The following is a 13,514-nucleotide window of genomic DNA, read 5'->3' as shown; positions in this document are numbered from 1 at the left end:
ACTCCCATAATGCACTGCTTTCACTTAAGTAAAATTACTTGGAGGTTGATGGTAACACACACATATCATTTCATACACAACTTAATTTCAATGTTGATAATACATCAGCAGTCATAAGTTTATGGTCTCCATGCACACAGTGAAAAGCACATACAATTCACTTACCTTCAGAAGGACTTGGAATTTCAGATGTATCAATGTTTGTTAATCCAATTACAGCCTCTGTCAACAGTGTGGCTTCCACCATTTCTTCCAGGGGAGTGTTGGGTCTATCCCTGGGTGTTCCACCTCCAGTAAGCTTAGCAGATTTCATTCTCTTTGCAAGCTTCTCTTTTGCACGGCTGCGCAGGTCATACCATCTTTTTTGTAGATTGTTTATATCGCGATGTGCCACTCCTACAGCATTGACCTTTGATTGTATGGCAATCCATAGGTTCCTTTTAACAGCCTCAGGGACCTTAAGGGACAGCTTACCAAAAAGCTGCTCCTGTCTTGCAGTCACCTCCTCAATGAGGATTTCCAACTCTTTATCTGAAAATGTAATTTTTTTTTTTGGGTGGCTCCTCTTCAACTGGATTCTCATTTTCCATTTTCAAACAAATGTGAGGCACAGACTACAGCAACCACCACCAGGGAAAGCTCACACAGCAAACTGCCAAACCACACCTTCAAACAAGGGAGCAGCTGCGCCTGATTGCTGTACTGGCTTTCAGGCAGTTGAGTCAATGAGATTCATCATGTGTGTAAATTCGCAATTTGCGAAATCGCAAATTGCGAATTTACACACATTATTTGCAATTAAGAATTCGCAAATTTAATGCGATTCGGTAAAAATTGCGATTTTTACCGAATCGCATAAAATTTGCGAAAAAATTGATGCATTGCCATTTGCGATTCCTTATTTGCGATTCCTTATTTTTCGCAAATAAGGAATCGCAAATTAAAACGTTGATGCATCTAGGCAATAGACTACAAAAATATAGAATGGACAGAATATAGACTAAAAAAATATCGAATTTGAGGTAAGTAAGATAATATCAATTTTTAAAGTGTTTTTTATGTTAGTATATGTTTGAAAAGTGTATATTTATTTTATTATTTATATTAATTAATTATTTTTATGGTATTTCATTTTTGCGTAATATAATTCTGTAGCGGGTTGTGGGTTTATAGGGGAATAGGGTGGGAAGTAATTTAAATATAATTAATTAATTATGTTAAATTATTTATTGGTATTTATTTTGAATTAATTATTAATTAATTATTAATCAGTAATTAATTAAACTATAATTTGTAATTCATTAAAATTAATAGATTAATTGATAAATATGTAAATTTTAGTAATGTATTTTCAGTAGCGGGTTGTGGGTTTATAGGGGAATAGGGTGGGAAGTTATTTAATTATAAATAATTAAATATGGTAATTAATTTATTTGCATTTATTGTGAAATAATTGTTAATTAATTATTAATTGGTAATTAATTCAAATATAATGGTTAATTAAGTTTAATTAATTTATTAATTGATAATTATGTTAATTATATTAATTTAGTTTCTGTATTGGGTTGTGGGTTTATAGGGGAATAGGGTGGGGAGTAATTTAATTGTAAGTAATTATATTTTTAAATTATTTTTTATTTTATCAAATTTTTAATTATTTTCTAATTGTTAATTAATTTATTGTTAATTGGTAAATAATTTGTATTAGTAGGTAATTATTTTTATTACTTAATTTTTATTTGCATTTTTAATTGATTAGTTAATATATTATAGAAACGTGTTAAGTATTTTAATTAATTTGTAATTGGTATTATTATTAATTTTATTTTTATTTATATATGAAGTATTTACTTTCCCTACTGTTGCACTCACTGGAGTGGGAATAGTAATTTTTACCCTCCTGTTATCCAATGCTTTTCAGACTGTTGCACTCACTGGAGTGGGAATAGTAATTTTTACCCCTACTCTATCCAACGCTTTCCCTACTGTTGCACTCTCTGGAGTGGGAATAGTAATTTTTATCCCTACGCTATCCAACGCTTTCCCTACTGTTGCACTCTCTGGAGTAGGAATAGTAATTTTTACCCCTGCGCTATCCAACGCTTTCCCTACTGTTGCACTCTCTGGAGTGGGAATAGTAATTTGTATCCCTACGCTATCCAACGCTTTCTCTACTGTTACACTCTCTGGAGTGGGAATAGTAATTTTTACCCCTACGCTATCCAACGCTTTCCCTACTGTTGCACTCTCTGGAGTAGGAATAGTAATTTTTACCCCTACGCTATCCAACGCTTTCCCTACTGTTGCACTCTCTGGAGTGGGAATAGTAATTTTTACCCATACGCTATCCAACACTTTCCCTACTGTTGCACTCTCTGGAGTGGGAATAGTAATTTTTACCCCTACGCTATCCCACACTTTCCCTACTGTTGCACTCTGTGGAGTGGGAATAGTAATTTTTACCCCTAAGCTATCCAACACTTTCCCTACTGTTGCACTCTCTGGAGTTGGAATAGTAATTTTTACCTCTACGCTATCCAACACTTTCCATACTGTTGCACTCTCTGGAGTTGGAATAGTATTTTTTACCCCTACGCTATCCAACGCTTTCCCTACTGTTGCACTCTCTGGAGTGGGAATAGTAATTTTTACCTCTACGCTATCCAACGCTTTCCCTATTGTTGCACTCTCTGGAGTGGGAATAGTAATTTTTACCCCTACGCTATCCAACGCTTTCCCTACTGTTGCACTCTCTGGAGTGGGAATAGTAATTTTTACCCCTAGGCTATCCAACGCTTTCCCTACTGTTGCACTCTCTGGAGTGGGAATAGTAATTTTTACCCCTACGCTATCCAACGCTTTCCCTACTGTTGCCCTCTCTGGAGTGGGAATAGTAATTTTTACCCCTACACTATCCAACGCTTTCCCTACTGTTGCACTCTGTGGAGTGGGAATAGTAATTTTTACCCCTACATTATCCAGCGCTTTCCCTACTGTTGCACTCTCTGGAGTTGGAATAGTAATTTTTACACCTACGCTATCCAACGCTTTCCCTACTGTTGCACTCTCTGGCGTGGGAATAGTAATTTTTACCTCTACGCTTTCCGACGGTTTCCCTACTGTTGCACTCTCTGGAGTGGGAATAGTAATTTGTACCCCTACGCTATCCAGCGCTTTCCCTACTGTTGCACTCTCTGGAGTTGGAATAGTATTTTTTACACCCACGCTATCCAACGCTTTCCCTACTGTTGCAGTCTCTGGAGTGGGAATAGTAATTTTTGCCTCTACGCTATCTAACGCTTTCCCTACTGTTGCATTCTCTGGAGTGGGAATACTAATTTTTACCCCTACGCTATCCAGCGCTTTCCCTACTGTTGCACTCTCTGGAGATGGAATAGTAGTTTTTACCCATACGCTATCCAATGCTTTCCCTCCTGTTGCACTCTCTGGAGTTGGAATAGTAATTTTTACCCCTACGCTATCCAATGCTTTCACTACTGTTGCACTCTCTGGAGTGGAAATAGTAATTTTGACCTCTACGCTATCCAACGCTTTCCCTACTGTTGCACTCTCTGGAGTGGGAATAGTAATTATTACCACTACACTATCCAACTCTTTCCCTACTGTTGCACTCTCTGGAGTGGGAATTATAATTTTTACCCCTACGCTATCCAGCGCTTTCCCTACTGTTGCACTCTCTGGAGTTGAAATAGTATTTTTTACCCCTATGCTATCCAACGCTTTCCTTACTGTTGCACTCGCTGGAGTGGGAATAGTAATTTTTACCCCTACGCTAACCAACGCTTTCCCTACTGTTTCACTCACTGGAGTGGTAATAGTAAATTTTACCCTTTGCGCTATCCTACGCTAAAAATATTTTATTTGTTTTATTAATATTACGTTTATATATATATATATATGTATTAACAAATCAATTTGTATGTTTTATTTTACTTACAATAATTATTTATTAATTTTAAGGTTATTTAAGTATTTTAAGTATGTTTAAGTTCATTATATTTATTATTTCATTAATTTTTAAATAATTTAAAGCATTTAAAAAAATTCGATATTTTGACTAACTATATTTTTTACATCGATATTTTTGATTCGATATTTTTGTACTTACCTGTTTGGAGATAGGAGGTCGATATTTTGGCATTCTATATTTTTACCTCAATATTTTGGTAGGTCGATATTTTGGCATTCTATATTATGTCAGTGATCCAAAAATAACTGATCCACTGTTTGCAGTATACAATTATGCACAGAAACATCTGAATTTCTTTCTGCGTTCTGGGATGACCCAATTGCAAGATCACAGCAATACGATCTTTTGATACTTTCCTGACTCCTTTCTCAATTTTGTGTCCCAAATATTGAACTTCTTTTTGACAAAACTGTAATTTTGCTGGTGACACTTTCTGTCCACCTACTGCCAAATGGTTCAGTAGAGCAATTGTATCTGTCACACATGCTTCTCGTGCCTTCATTGCCACCAATAGGTCATCGATATATTGCACCAATACTGAGTCTTCTGGCATAACCAATGACTCTAGACATTTTTTCAAAATTTGATTGAAAATTGAAGGACTGTCTGTATACCCTTGAGGAACTGGGCACCATGCCAAGACATGGTCTCTGAACGGGAAAGCAAATAGATATTGGCTATCCTGATGCAAGGGTATCGAGAAAAAGGCTTGACACAAATCAATCACTGTGAACCAATCCGCATCACAGGGAATTTGGTAAAGAATCACTGCTGGGTTTGGCACTATCGGGCAAAAAGGTACTACAATCTTATTAATGTTCCTCAAATCGTGCACGATTCTATATTTGACGCTTGGTTTCTTAATTCCCATAATAGGTGAAATGCAAGGATTCCCTACTATTTTCTCAATTACAGGAGTAACTCCCGCAATGGGTTCAGGGCTCATTGTATACCGCGGTGTTTTTGGAAATTCTGCACCCTGTTTGACCAAAATTTGAATAGGATCAACACCCTTCATCAATCCGATGTCTTTCCCTGTAAAATCCCACACATCAGTCGTCACAGTATCTCTCAATTCAACAAGCAAATCCCTTGCTGTAAATATGTACACGTATGATACCACGCTCTATCATCATAAAAGAAGCAGGCGATCTTGCAGGAGGTACAGGAATTCCCTCTCTAGTAACTTTTGGATTATCCTTTTTAAATAAATCTATTATCATTTTTACTAGCTTAATTTTCAACTCTCTCTTTTCGCTAAATAATTCTGAAATCAAGGAAAATCCTTCCATAATTCCTCTTACTCTATTTGTTCACACTCGTCCAATACCAACGCAACTCACACTAACCAACCAATCACAGCACAATTCACACCCGCTGTTCTGACCAATGCCAGCGCTGCTTTTAGTGACGTCAGTATAACTCCTTCGACTGACAATGTCGAATGACTTCAATGTACTACAAATTCTTTCTAAATAAATTCTTATTAGAAACAACACAAAAATCTACTACTTTGTCTGCTCCACTAAATAAAGAGATAGTTAGATCATTCCAGAGATCCTTTCATATCCAGTAAAACAACAACCAGCGTCACTCTACTTTCTCAATCATGTGAAAGAGGGTCTTGGTACTCCTCTGAGCGTGTGTTTCAAGGTTTTGGAAGAGTACTCTCACGATTTCAGTCAAGTGAAAAGATGTCTTGGCACTCCTTTAGGTGTACTTTCTAAAGTTTCAGAAGAGGACTTCACTAATACATCCAGCTTACTTTGAGATAGGTCCCTTAGAAGAAGATCAACAGCCTTTGACTATTCGATATTACAACAACAGACAAAGTACTTCCCCAGTGCCATACTTTTCCACAATCTTCCTCTGCCACTGAGACTAAATCAACACCCCAGGATCTTAGGCAACTCCGTACCTGTACTTCCACACTACATAAAACACAGACGCTTTTTCATATTAGTAACCAAAATCAATAATTGAACCATTAATTTGCCAAAATAATCAATATAAACCATCCTCTGCTACCAAAACTGATCCAGCGATCTGGGACTAATAATTTACTACAGACAAGGCCCAATTTAATTACCCAACAAGTTCCTTCACGCTGGGTTAGTGAATTACCAAACTAAATACCCAATTTACCAAATTACAATTTGTTTCTTCATTTCTAATATACCAAATATGGTGATGCGATCCTATATAGTAGACAGGGTTTTGCAAACTAATACTTGGTTCTAAGAATACTCATAAACCTAATAAACACTTCTAATAAAGACAAACTCATTTGTATATTTATAATGTTTATCTAAATAATGTCAATAAATACTTACCAAATACCAACATACAGTACAAAATTATAGATCATCACAGAGTAACACTATCAAAAATATAATGACAAAAACACATCTCATCAAACGGTGTATAAAGGAGTGGAAAGGATAAGAGACAAAAAGTTTAGAAATAAATACATTTGCAAATGATTATGCAAATACAGTTTTCTGTCTATGCTAAACCAGTTATAATATGAAATCTAATCCCTGGCCATGAGAGCAGTAATGCCCCTCAAGAAGAGTAGAAGAGGCATAGACTAAGTCAGGAATCAGCAGACAAGAAAGAGCCAGCTCAAGAATAGGAGACAGCAAACAAGGCCTCTCCTCACACAGGTAGGAAAGCAAACCACCATCTAACTCCGACAGACTAATCCAAAACCCCTCCCACCAGGACCCTCAATTATACCCTAAAACCAAGATGTCAAACCCACACCGTGTCAGAACAGATGGGTTTTCTACATTTGATTGGTTAAGGAAGGGGGTGTATTGTCACACCACATTCATCATGACCATCTTATTCAATGTTTTATTGTTTATTTATTCATCACGTCAGCTTCCACCCCAGGAAATACATATTTGAACCACTATCATAATGTTCACTTCCTTCATGGCGGTTTTGTAGCAAACATTGTATAACATTTATACACTTGTGCCGCGTAGAGAGGAAAGGTTCCTCTGCTTGATGCTTCATGCAAACTCTTGACAGGCACTCAGTATTTTGTGAAGTACATTTGTCGTCCATCTTCCCCTTTTCATTCAAGCTTAATTTCTTAAGTTTATTTTCTCATTTCCATTAACCCCAATGATTCCCTGCAGAGCAGGAAACCATACTTCTACGAAAAGCAAATACAGGCATTATTAATCGCTTATAATGCTTTCCTTAACGCACCCTCCCAATGCTGCATTTATCCATGCGCATCCCAAATTAATATTATTTTCCTAGCAAACGTTAATAAAGTGCACAAAAGCAACATTAGTATTTTTATTTTCGTTTTGCCCAAAAGCATTTGCGGCCTAGTCTAGTGCTTTAGTACGCACTTGCGCAGTAGCATTTTCCCTCATGTTAGGCACTTTTCCACATTAGTTTTCCCCTGCACAATTTTAATACGTGTTACTGAGGGTTCAATTCGAGCAGGTTTTGTTTCGCGAAAACCCCTCTCTATCAATAGTGTGGATGTGAGATCCAGAAGAGAGAGGTATTCTGAGCACTGCATGTTATCATAGGAGGTAAAAGTCTCTTAATAGCAGTGGGAGTGGTTGAAAGCCAGAGAGTGTAATAGTTTGAGTATCAGTGGTTAGAGTTCTAGATGAGGCCTTGTGGTGTGGTGTGAGGGGACTCAAAACTACCAGAGGTATTATTGCTGAGACACATTCAGGTGGTAAAGGAGCTGATTGCAATAGGAGAGGGAGGTGGTGACAGCATATCTGAAGATGGTGGGAATTGGGCATATGAAGGGTAGGGTGGATGGACTCAGAGGCTTGTCAGAGAAGCTCTGAGGGCTAGTCTGAGGTAGAAGTGTCTGGGTTCCATCTGGGAGGCAGTGAGGGTTCAGGCGAGCACCCTTAATCACTCGGGCCGCCCCTCCATTAATGACCTTTCTGCAGATTCACCTGTGGAAATCATTTTACAACTTTTACTTCCTCTAGACTGTCAAGTTTGTTTGTCTTCTCGGCACACCACCAGGGCCGTTGCCCCCCCGGCAGGTCGATCAAAGGAACTCACCAAACCATCCAATCACTGGTAGCAACGGGCAATGTGTACAAAGGGAAGGGACTTAATCAATGCAAGCTTTTGACCAGAACTTACTGGGAATTCCTCGTTAATGATAAATAATTGCAATTCCCAATCCCTTTCACAAATGGGTTTCTGAAGGATACCAGCACGTATTGGAGAAGCGTAGACACACACTAAGCCATTCAAACCTCTTATTACTATACCTTGTGTGGCAGGATGCCACTAGTCCCTCTAAGAAGTTGAATGCCAACCACTGGGGGCCGTGTAACTTGCTAGCATGGTCGAATTTCGTTTTTTATCAGAATTTACCCGACAAATCGCTCCACCAACTAAGAACAACCATGCACCACCACCCACAGAATCGAGTAAGAACTATCAATTTGTCAATGTTTTCTGTGTGGGGGCTAGGTAAGGTATTTTGAGTCAAATTAATCTACAGGCTCCACTCCTCATAATGCCCTTATGTCAATTTCTTTATGCTTTGTCTTTGCAACCTTATTCCCCCATGGACCCAAAGACTTTGGTTTCTCAGAAGCTGCTCGGTGGATCATTGGAATATGCCGAATGCCGCAGGATCGCTAGTCAGCATCATTTATGGTCGGAACTATGACAATATCTGATCGTCTTCAAATCTCCGAATTTTGTTCTTGATTTGGGAAAATATTCTATGCTTTGGTCTGTTTTTGCGCCAGGCAAGAATTCACCTCTAGAACGAAAATATGAAAGCCCCTGTGTATCCCTCTTGATTATGACCCAAAAACCAACAAAATAGAGTTGGAGTTCTATTCCATTATTCTTAGCTGAAGTATGCAGGCAACCGGCCTGCTTTGAACACTCGTTTTTACAGAGTAAACTCTTTGGACATTTTGGACACTTATACAAGAGTATGAAGGGGGCCCCAAGAAGCAGGGGCTGGGACAGGCAGTAGATCACCTCGCAGCGGACCTCCTGGTTGATCCCAAGTTCCAACTACAAGCTTATTAACTGCAGCAACTTTAATATATGCTATTGGAACTGGAATTACTGTGCCTGCTGACAGCAGACTTGACCTCCAATGGACCTTCATTAAAATATTTGAAATGTACTCCTTCCAATTACAGGGCCTCGAAAGAGTCTCATATTGTTATTTTTCATCACTAGCTCCCCAAGTCCAGAGAGGGAAATTTGAGTGCCTGCTGCCTTCCTTAGATGTGGTAGTGATTTCTCAGGCTCCCTCTTGGGAATCAAACCCTGGTTCACCTTTACCTGTGGTCAGCATGGTAAGTACAGAAAGTACCTCTGAAAGTTGATAGGGCAGACATCCGAAAGTATCTTCGCCTTTCACAGGGATGTTGAATGGGCCCATGGTTATCTAGAGTCATCAAAGCAGCCGGGCGAGCCCAGATTGGTCTTAGGTTGATAAATGCAAGCAACCCAGGAGGTCAGTGCTCATCAGCATGCATTAGGTTTAGAATGACCACACTTATCCAAGTAACAGATGGAGCGATCAGAAAGGAATCACAACTGATTTAAGGAGCCATTCGCAGTTTTATTGTGTTGACCTTGTGTATTTACACACTCATTGCCTTATCTTTAATACAAGCATATGCTACTGTCAGGATCAACCAGGTAGCCTCACCTGCTGGTCAGGAGGATCAGCCAAATCCATATCCCAGACAAACATTCTCGCCCATCAGGAGCCTACTATGGAAGCCCCTGATTGCCTTAAGGTGGCTGAGTGGAGAGGGTGGTCATACAAGCAACTGCAGTCCTAGTCTGCTCCATGACCACAGAAGGGAGAGGTGGGCTGAGGTGCTGGCCAAGTGAAAACCAGGAGGGATGGAGTTGGTGGTAGGAATATTCCACAGAATGATCATTCCGTGCTGCTGTGAAAATGCACTGAGTGGAGAAGGGCAATGGCATGGGATGTGGGGGCTGGACTGCCAGGCTGTATCTGGGGCAAACATACCTGACCTTATCCACTCTGGTCAGTCTACTGAGGCAGAGCAAGCTTTCAGGCTACTTGGCCTACGCTTTGCTGGCTAGGAAGGTCCTTGGGGCAGGCTTCCATGAAAACCAGACACTGGAGTCAGACAGTCCCAGCCTTGGTGAAAGCTCTTTGCTTGAAACAACAGCTGAGACTGATCAAGCAGTCATTCCCAAACTGACAAAGCATGTCCAATAGTGTCCAAGAGTAGGGTGCTGGCTCGACGGTCCCCGAGCTGGCCGCCCAGCACATGGATGACAGCTTTGCAGCAATGCCTGTTCTATGGAAAGGTAGGCTGGCCCTTTTCAGGGCCTGGGGCTTCCCGGGCTGGGTTCTCAGAGTCAAAGGTGCGCTTCAGGCATGGGGCTGGTGGGAGATCTCACAGAGCCCTGGCCCTGGGCTCAGTCAGAGCTTTTTTCACTCAGTCAAGCAGGGGACCTTTGGTTGTGCCTGTGGGACCCTGTCCCAGCTCTAAGTGACACTGTGGGCCAGGTAAGTGAAATGCACTATTAGGTGGAGTGCCTCACTCAGTTTTTCTATACCAGAAAACACTCATTGGTTACAAAAGTCTGTGACGGATGTTTTACTTTTATGTAAGTGTCTGTATGTTGGCGCACATGCTTTTCGGCAACCATTTTGCTATTTACTTTCTAATATTCAATTGTATCACACGTCCTCAACAGTTGCTGCTGTTTTGCTTCTACTACAATTCACCATGCCTGAAACTACAGGTGATAGGTCCCCCAACTTCACTGAGGAAGGGCTCAATATCCTTGCTGAGCGGACACTGACCAACTGCAGCCAGCTGTATGGTCCAGCAGAAAGCCAGTTAAGGTGTGCACATTGAAAGACATCATCTAATGTTTTAAGAGAAGATTATAAAAACAGGTTAGCGAAAGTCTCCAATAAATATAACTTGTTCTGGCTAGCATTTCCTGTGTAATGTTAAGATGTTGTATTCATGCCTATGGGCCTAGGTCCGGGTTAATGGCAACTTGTCTACAGCCTTTCCTATAGGTTGTGGGACAAGTCAGCGGGACCCACTATTACATCTGATGTTCGTAACTGATGATTGATCCCCTGGCGGAGTGGATATGAAGGGGTGCAGGTATGTGGGACTCTGATGAGTGCATCTCCCACTATTTTGATGATCTGTTATTATATGTCCAGCGATCTGAGTGCTCCATCATTAGGGGTTTCTGCATGCTCTAGGTATGTGGTGAGGCTTCTGGTCTCAGGATGAATTGGGGTAAATCGGATTCCCTGCCACTTGTGGGCAGTTCCTCTGGAGCAGCTTGTATACCATGATTACCCAGGATGCCTCTACAGGATGGGAACTTAACATATTCCTATTGTTGGCCAGGACTAAAGAGGATATTGAAGGTTGGCTGCTCTGCCTCTTAGCATAATAGCATAATGGGTAATGAAGCTCTATTTATATTGATAGCTGTCCAGTGTTTTTGTATGTTCTTCAAAACTATCCCTACCCTCTCCCCTGTGTTTTTTTCAGTCTTTACCCACTATGCTCTACCCAGTTTATGGGAAGTAGCCACTGACTGTCGCTGAACACCCCGAAAGACCAATACTCAATGACCCAAAGTTGCACCCAAACCTGCCAGACCTGGGATTGTCATCTAAGTCCAGATTGGTCTCACAAAAGGGACACCAGCCTCCACCAGAGAATATCCCTGGGACCGCTGTGGATGGAGACTGGTAGCCCGGCAGCAGCTGGGCTTCTACTGGTTCAAAGAGGAGTTTGAGGGATCCTAGCTTCTGTGGCCAAAGTGGCCCCACCTGACCTGTAGACCAAGGAATAACCCCAAGGACACCCCTGTTGACCGCACAACATCCAGAGCATTCTTGAGCATCCTCCATATCCTGCATTTGCAGCTTCAGCAACACTCTATTGAAGTCTATTGAGGTTGTACTGTAAATGTCCAAATACTCCTCAGTGGCCCCCTGACCTTCTCCCTGTTGGATTTGGTCACCCCAGTCGGGCTGGAGTAGACTAACACAACTCTTACAAACTTTTCAAAAGTTTAAAAACTTTACAGCTACTAGTGCTTCTTTGCAGTTTGAATGAGATTTACATTTACTTTAAAAATCTATATCTCAGGATCCCTCTGGTGGGCTTAGTTCATTTTGCACTCTAAAAATTCATAAAAATATTAACTATTTTTATAAATTGGTGTTGGATTTCTTTAGTGTTGTTTGACTTTCTTGTTTCATTGTTTGGTTCAGTTAAATGCTTTACACTAATTCCTTTGTGTAAACCTTGCTGCTTGATGCCACTGCTACCCAGGGTTGAGCTAGAGGTTCACAAACAAGCCTTACTGGAACCAAGACAGTTTTTGCAAGTGTATTACACTGTAAGGTTGGATGTACGTTGTTACAACGCATGCTTTTACCACGCCTGCCTTTACAACACAGGTTTTTCAATGCAAGTCGTTACAACGACTTGCGTTTGGGGGTGCTGGGTAGTGAATCGTTTAATTTACTATTCCAACTCCAGTCCCCGTGGATAGCAGGGAAGGTGTTGGATAGTAAATTAAACTATTACCTATCCTAGAGCGCCCCCCAGCGCAAGTCGTTGTAATGACTTGCGTTGAAAAACCTGCGTTGTAAAGGTACTGCGTGCTAAAAGTTGCATCGTAAAGGATGTTTCCCGTAAGGTTGCACAACCATACCATATAATACACCCAAATCCTCACATTGGTCATAGCGGTGGGATCCAGAACCTGTGTTTAACTCTACCAGACAATTAATGAGTTGGTAACCACCAAAAAGATGTGCCAAGTCGATACTGAGAAGCTTTTAAAAGTTTTCTAAGTTCTTTTTAACCAAGACACAATGTTCCAGGAACGAATATAAAGTTGACAAAAGTTTCACAAAAAAAGGGCAAAAAGTTTTGTAAATTATTTAAAGATAGAAAACATGGAAGTCAATTTGGCCATCCTGCCCACACTAAGGATACACAATTTAAGGGTGCTCTGGAGGAATAGGAAAATATGCTAGGGATCACTGGCATGAAGAAGGACCTGGAGAAGGCCCTCAGAGCTTGGGAGTATGCCAAGAGTGCCCATGCCCCACATAGTAGAGGAGATCACCCCTGCCAGTGGGGATGAGGAGGATGGCAGATATCTCTTTGCAACAAAGGGCAACAATGAGAGTGTGGCCTCCACAGTTTGATCAAGACATGAATACACATCTGGAAGTTAAAAGAGCTCTACTTCAGTAGGAGCTAGAAGTTCAGCTCAGCCTCTTAGAGATCTAGGAAATGAGGCTGTTCTACTGGCCCCAGAAGAGTACAGACAACATTTCATGAATGAACACAAGGGGTCATTATATGGGTGGGCTTTTTAGATTCCTCTGTGAAGTCACTGTAAGGCTGGATAAAGGGTAACAAAGTGGATACCTATGAGGGGCTCTACAATGTGGTTGTTGAGCAATACATACTTACACATTGTACCTTAGAGAAGTTACACCAGC

General features: G+C 40.6%; 1 pseudogene; it reads right to left on the bottom strand.

Moving 5' to 3' along the window:
- Nucleotides 1-7,912: 7,912 nt before the first annotated feature.
- LOC147751144 (18S ribosomal RNA) lies at nt 7,913-9,670 on the bottom strand (annotated as a pseudogene).
- Between the last annotated feature and the right edge of the window lie 3,844 nt (nt 9,671-13,514).

Source organism: Lissotriton vulgaris, chromosome 1_1 (genome assembly GCF_964263255.1).
Source record: "Lissotriton vulgaris chromosome 1_1, aLisVul1.2, whole genome shotgun sequence".
In the NCBI taxonomy this organism is placed as follows: domain Eukaryota; kingdom Metazoa; phylum Chordata; class Amphibia; order Caudata; family Salamandridae; genus Lissotriton; species Lissotriton vulgaris.
Note: the sequence above shows the minus strand (reverse complement) of the source record. Positions and strands in the feature narration are given on the sequence as shown.